This window comes from Nuphar pumila, chromosome 17 (genome assembly GCF_984573655.1).
Source record: "Nuphar pumila chromosome 17, dmNupPumi1.hap1.1, whole genome shotgun sequence".
Taxonomy (NCBI): domain Eukaryota; kingdom Viridiplantae; phylum Streptophyta; class Magnoliopsida; order Nymphaeales; family Nymphaeaceae; genus Nuphar; species Nuphar pumila.
Window position 1 is genome coordinate 22292487 of NC_143265.1, and position 6000 is coordinate 22298486.

Below are 6000 nucleotides of genomic sequence, written 5' to 3' on the forward strand. Positions count from 1 at the left end.
TTTATTTCAGCATCAAATAGACAAGTTTCAGTTGTAGTGCACGTTGTTTGTTCTTACTTAAAAACCAAACGTGATATGTCTATATAGGCAGGTCTTATCGGTCTTTTGATTACGGTTAAACCAGTTGATTGAATCCCATTCATGACAAGACGAGATTATGATGTTTAACGTGATTTTATGAATCATGCAGATCAACATGCTTTTGTTAGACCACACATTCTGATATCCACATCTATGGGCGTGATCAAGATCCGAAGTCTTGATTTCATATGTGAATCTGTGGTTTATAATCTATATAAATCAAGGTAAATATATTACACGAGCCTTGGTATATGCTGGTGTTATAAAGTTCCATCGTGATTCAAGGATCACATTTGTCATGTGACTCGGTCGACTGGTATTGTCAGTGGAGTTTCTTGTATGCCGGACTGAACATGTGTATGTGCACAAGTCACAATCACATCATTAGGTAAAGCATAAGATGCAACATGAGTGATTCTGGTTGTATGCATGAGCCAAGTAATTTATTGTTGCCTGTAGGCTGCTTTAGAAATAGAATTTAGTATAGCTCACGTCCTGGTCTTATTATTTCATTCATTAGTTAGTATAACAATTCAGCAAGTAGATTTTTGGTTATTTAGTATTACTTAGTTAATTTATTTGATTCAATGTTTTTGTTTCTTTAGACTCTTTTGAACATTTAGTCTTGCAACCTACATTTTCCTTTACTAGTTAGTTAATTCCATAATTTCAGCATTAGTCATTTGCTAAAATCAGTACTAAATTAATTAGTTAGAGTAGAATTATTCAATACTTTTTGTTGTGCATGTTTAGTTGTTTCAAGATTAGTTAGTTTCTTTCTTGTTTTAATAAAGTTAGTTTAAGTTCACATTTTTCTTGAATTAAAATTAGTTAGGTTGTTTTAGTTGTTTATTTTGAATTAGGTAGTATTTGTTCCAAGTAGTTGGTTTGTTATCAAGTTTGTTATTTAGTTAGTTGTTTGTTACAAAGTTTGTTATAGTTGTTAGATTAGGTTGTTAAAATCTTGTTTTCTTGATTTTTCATAAAACTAATCTTAGATTTTGGCATAGTTTTTTTTTTGTTTTTGTTTTGTTTTGTTTTTTTGTTTTGCAAGAAAGTGATTGTGCGTACGATAGGCCCTCAAAAGTACCTTTGAAAAACCCTCTGAGGTCCCTCAAAGGTCTCTTGAAGGTCCCTAAAAGGCCCCTCAAGAGAGCCCTTATTAAGTGAGCAACAAGTACAAGAGCCTATAAATCAAATACAAGTAGCTGAGGGGTTCAAGTGAAACAGTGAAACTTTGATATATAACTGCTATGTAGGTCAATTCATGCACATTTTATAAATTCACCATGGTCTACACGAATGACACATGCACTAGCTTTTACGGAGTTGACAAACTTGGTGGAATTTGTATTTATGGCCATAGTCAGAATACGAATGATACCCAGATTTATAATCTTCGTATTAGCCACATTCAGCCTACACTCTTAGGCTAACTTCAAAATGCACTGCATTTCTCAAAAATACAAAAAGATTTTCTCAATTCCTCAAAATCAAGTATTTTAAATCCATATTCATTCAATTCATGCATTTACAAATTTCAATTTCAATTCAGAGAAATCAGTTTTCTCAAAATTTCTAAGTCTTATTCTAAAATCGATTTTCTCAAAACTCTAAGTTTTCAAATGATATTTCAAGTATTTCCCAAGTTCCAAATTCGATTTTTCTAAGTTATATTTTCAATTTCAAAGTTTGAATTCAAAGAAATCAAGTTTTCCAAAGTTATTTCACATTTCTCAAAATCGATTTTCACAAAATCCTTACATTTCTTCAGAAATCGATTTTCACTTTCTCAAATATAGTATCTCAATCATGATTCACGATTTTCAAAGAGTTTATTTTCTAAATATTTTCCAATCTTTGAAGCAAAAATCATGTTTTCAAATATGCATTTTCAGAAAATTCATAGCACATGCCTGATTCTTTGTGCATTTAGGAATTAAAATATGGTTTAGACAAGTTGAACAGAGCAAAGCATACAATTGATCCTTGGTTCAATTACCCCTGGTAAAGGCGCCAGGAACGGTTGAACCTCGTACCTACAGGCGAGTCCCATTCTTCGGAATTATCCCGCATTTTAAAACGGAGGCGAGTTATTTTCAAAATCTTTTTCAAAGGTCAGTTTGACTTGCAGAAGTAAAAATTTTGCGATGATAACAGGTTTGGCGACCGTGATGGGACATGTCTTCGCCTGATCAATCTAATGCTCTACTTAGTTCAAATTGTCAAAATCGTGTTCCATGGAATGTCAACTTTTATTTCATGATATCATGTGAACCTAGGAGCCTAGACTTGAACCCAACTGACATGGATCTCATATAGACTAAGTATGGTTTGGTAGGACCATATTGAGGAGTAAATTTTCATGCTCACATAGACTTAGGTCTAATACAACCCTCCTCAATCTAGGTTTGATTGAAAACAATGTTTGCTTCTTCAAATTTTTCAAAATCTCTATCTCTTTAGGTTTTAGAGCCTTCTGATTTGATTGCATGTGCTCATGTTTTCAAAAACCACCCCACCTATATTGTCCCGGTCTTCACGTTGCTGGGCTCTCTTCCAGAACCATAGTTCGGGACAGAGCCTCACAACTGGGCCACCTATTTGGGTGAAAACCCCCCTGTCACGTACCAAGGGCCATAGTCCAACGTATATCGGCAGGTGCTCAAGGATGTTGGAAAACTTGAACCGGAGAAATTGATTTTATGCCACGTACATCGAGCCTTAGCTTGAGTATATAGGCATAACATGATTGGACACAGATGATCTGAACCTTAGAGTTAGGATTAAGGTCCTACAACTATTTCAAAACTTGTGCATCTAGAGTCAGCTTTTAGGGAATGTTGTATGTGCATACTTGTTTGTGCAGAATGTGTTATAGTCATTTCCTTGTTATTTTCCATATTTTCCCAATTTTCCAAAATACTGGACGATTTTTCATAAATCCCCAATTCATTTCCATATACTGTCCATGCTTTAAACCTTGGACGATTTTTCAAATGCTTCATTTTCCATTTTATGAAGTATTCCTTCATATTTCATCAAACCCTGAACGATTTTCCAAATTTTCCTTAATTTCCTTCAAAACTCCAGGTGATTTTTCATCCTTTCTCTCTTCTGGATCTCGAATTTCCTACTTCATTTTATCCTGCCTACATTTTTTTTAAATCTCTATATTTTCCCAAGTCTTATTCCAATTTTCTATGTTTTCCAGCCTGATGGCATCCAGTCAGCTTGATTCAGTCTTCCTTGAGGGTCACATCTCCTACGAGGTGCGACAAAGTCTTTTCGAGCATCGAGTCCTCAGCACTGAATCCTTCTTTCCCCGGTGGTACTATTCATGGTTCAAGAACTTCTCTCGTATGTTTTTGGACCACTTGGACGATTGTGGGTTAGAACTGGTGTCCGCAGTGGGAAAGCAGACAGTCAACGACAATTTGATCCATGCACTAGCAGAACGGTGAAATCCGAGCACTTCTACTTTCTGGTTCCCATGGGGAGAAATGACGTTGCTGATAGATGAATTTTCAGAAATCATGGGATTGCCCGAGACAGCCGGTCAGCCTGGAAATCCATTGGAGAAGCAATTTTTTATTAATGTCAAGGGTTTGGACCCCCGAGACGCTTTAGCTCGCATGACAGGACGCAAGTCTTGGCCATTGATAGAGGAGGATGGAAACGAATATGTGGACCTGCTCGAAATCTACAGACAGTATGGGGCATTTGCGGAGGTCAGCCCATTGTCACGAACAGCTCGAGAAAGAATCCAGCACGCGATGGTCATATACACAATGGGATTAGCTCTCTTTCCCGATGGACGGAATTACATAGATATCAGGATAGTCCAACTTCTGCGAAGGTGGGGAAGTCGACAGACCAGCCACCTCTCCATTGCCATGGCCGCACTCGCCTTTTTATACTGAGGGTTAACTCGTTTCACACTTGGAGAATTGATTCTAGTCGAAGGATGTACCTATGCCCTGCAATCTTGGTTCCTCTGACATGTGCCAGCCTGAGCCAGTTCATTCAGATACAATGGTGAAAAGCTTCTTCCAGTTGCGCGATACCGGTTCTTGATCGATAACCTTTAGGAGGAAGAAGTCGTATGGGACTACTTTGATCGTCAGGAATCACCTCCCAGATATACTTATGCATACGGCAATCGGTTCAGGCTACTTGGTCCCTTCTTCTGCGCATACTACCATCCAGAGCGGTGTGTCAAGCAGTTCTCTCAGAGACAAAAGCGTGTAGAGATTCGTCCACTATCAGGGGTCTTGCCAGAGTTTGATCTCACATCAGATCAGTGGTCCGGAGCATACCATTCTGCCAGACATGGCTGAGATTCTTTTGTCACTCTCACTATTTTCCTGGTCCACGAGTGTTCTCTGATTATCAAGAGTGGTGAAAATTTGTTTGTCTCCTCCCCTCTGTCAAATGTATTATTAAAATCATATTTTCAATAAAATTCTTTTAATCTTCATTTCACTTTGGTTTGACAACCTCGCCTAGGTAACAAGGCATATTTTCAATTGTTTATTTTGCAAAGAATAGCAGCGCAATTGTCGTAACTCCAGTGACGACTCAATCCCTAGTAATGGGATATTATTTCAATTGTCTACCAAAATTCTCAACAAATATTCTTCTCCAATCAAATCTTTTTCAAAAGCCTAACCATCAATTTTGCCCTGCAGAGAGTATTCGTGATATTAAACGGTTCAGACGAGGTCAGGAAAGAAAATTGCATCAGTCGAAGGTGTTGCATACTCAATCGCTTTAGAAGAAGAAATGGACTCACCTCGATCAATCTAGAGTCAGGGTCAACAGGAGGATGATGGCATCGATCCCCAAATGTATGCCATATTCAAAGAAATGATGACCAAAATGCTGGCAGAACAAACCGAAGCTAGTACAGAAAAGATTCAGGTCAGGCAGAGGGCAAAAGGTCGGTCAGTCAAGAAATGTTTGAAGCTATCCAAGAAACATATCCAACATGAAGATACATCTGATGAATCAGGATCGGTAGGTGACACCGATGAAGAGTATGAAGTTCATCAAGCACTTCAAAGATCCTCTCATAGACAAGGGACAACCTATAAATTGAAAAATCAAGCAATGGATGATCCAGTCCAAATACAGCTGAAGGAAATGGCAAAGAAGATTAAAGATTTGCAAGCCCGCGACAAAGGCAAGAAGGTCTTCACGAGCAAAAACCTCTACAAGAGCATCACCCCCGTCAGGAATAATCAAGATCCAAAAAAGAAGACGAATCCCGCCTTCTTTGTCAATACCAACCACGATGGGTGCAAAGATAATAAAGGCAATCATACAAGTCAGAAAGAGAAATCTTTAAAGCAGAATGGAAAATTGAATCAACAGAAAGAAAAGATAAAGCGGGACGGCTGGGATTGCGATCGCCAGTTTACTCCTCTCGAGCAGTCTCTCGATGAAATCCTTGAATATATGTTGGCCCAGAAATTGGTAAAGCTTCCAAGAGTCACAAATCCTCCTACAGTCATGGGAAGATTCACAAACCAGTTCTGCAAATTTCATAGGGCGGTAGGGCATGATACCGACCACTGTTTCGTCTTCAAGAACATTGTCCAAGATCATATCGACAAGAATTTCTTCGTTGAGAATAAGAAAGAATACCAGTCGACTGTCTTATCCAAGTCTCAGCAGAAATCAAGCATTCGACAAGAGGTGTGGCGTGATGATCTGAGCCAGGATCGCAAGATGGCCCCATTGGATCAAATATTCGAGACTTTTCTGGAATACATGCTGGCAAAAGACACAGTCAGATCTCTGAAGGCTCACTCCACAGTTTTCACCAATTCCACCAGAAATAGCAATGAACAAAGCAAAAGAGGAGGTAAAAAAAATCATGCTGGAGGCTTAGAAAACCCAAACCCAGAGAGAAAT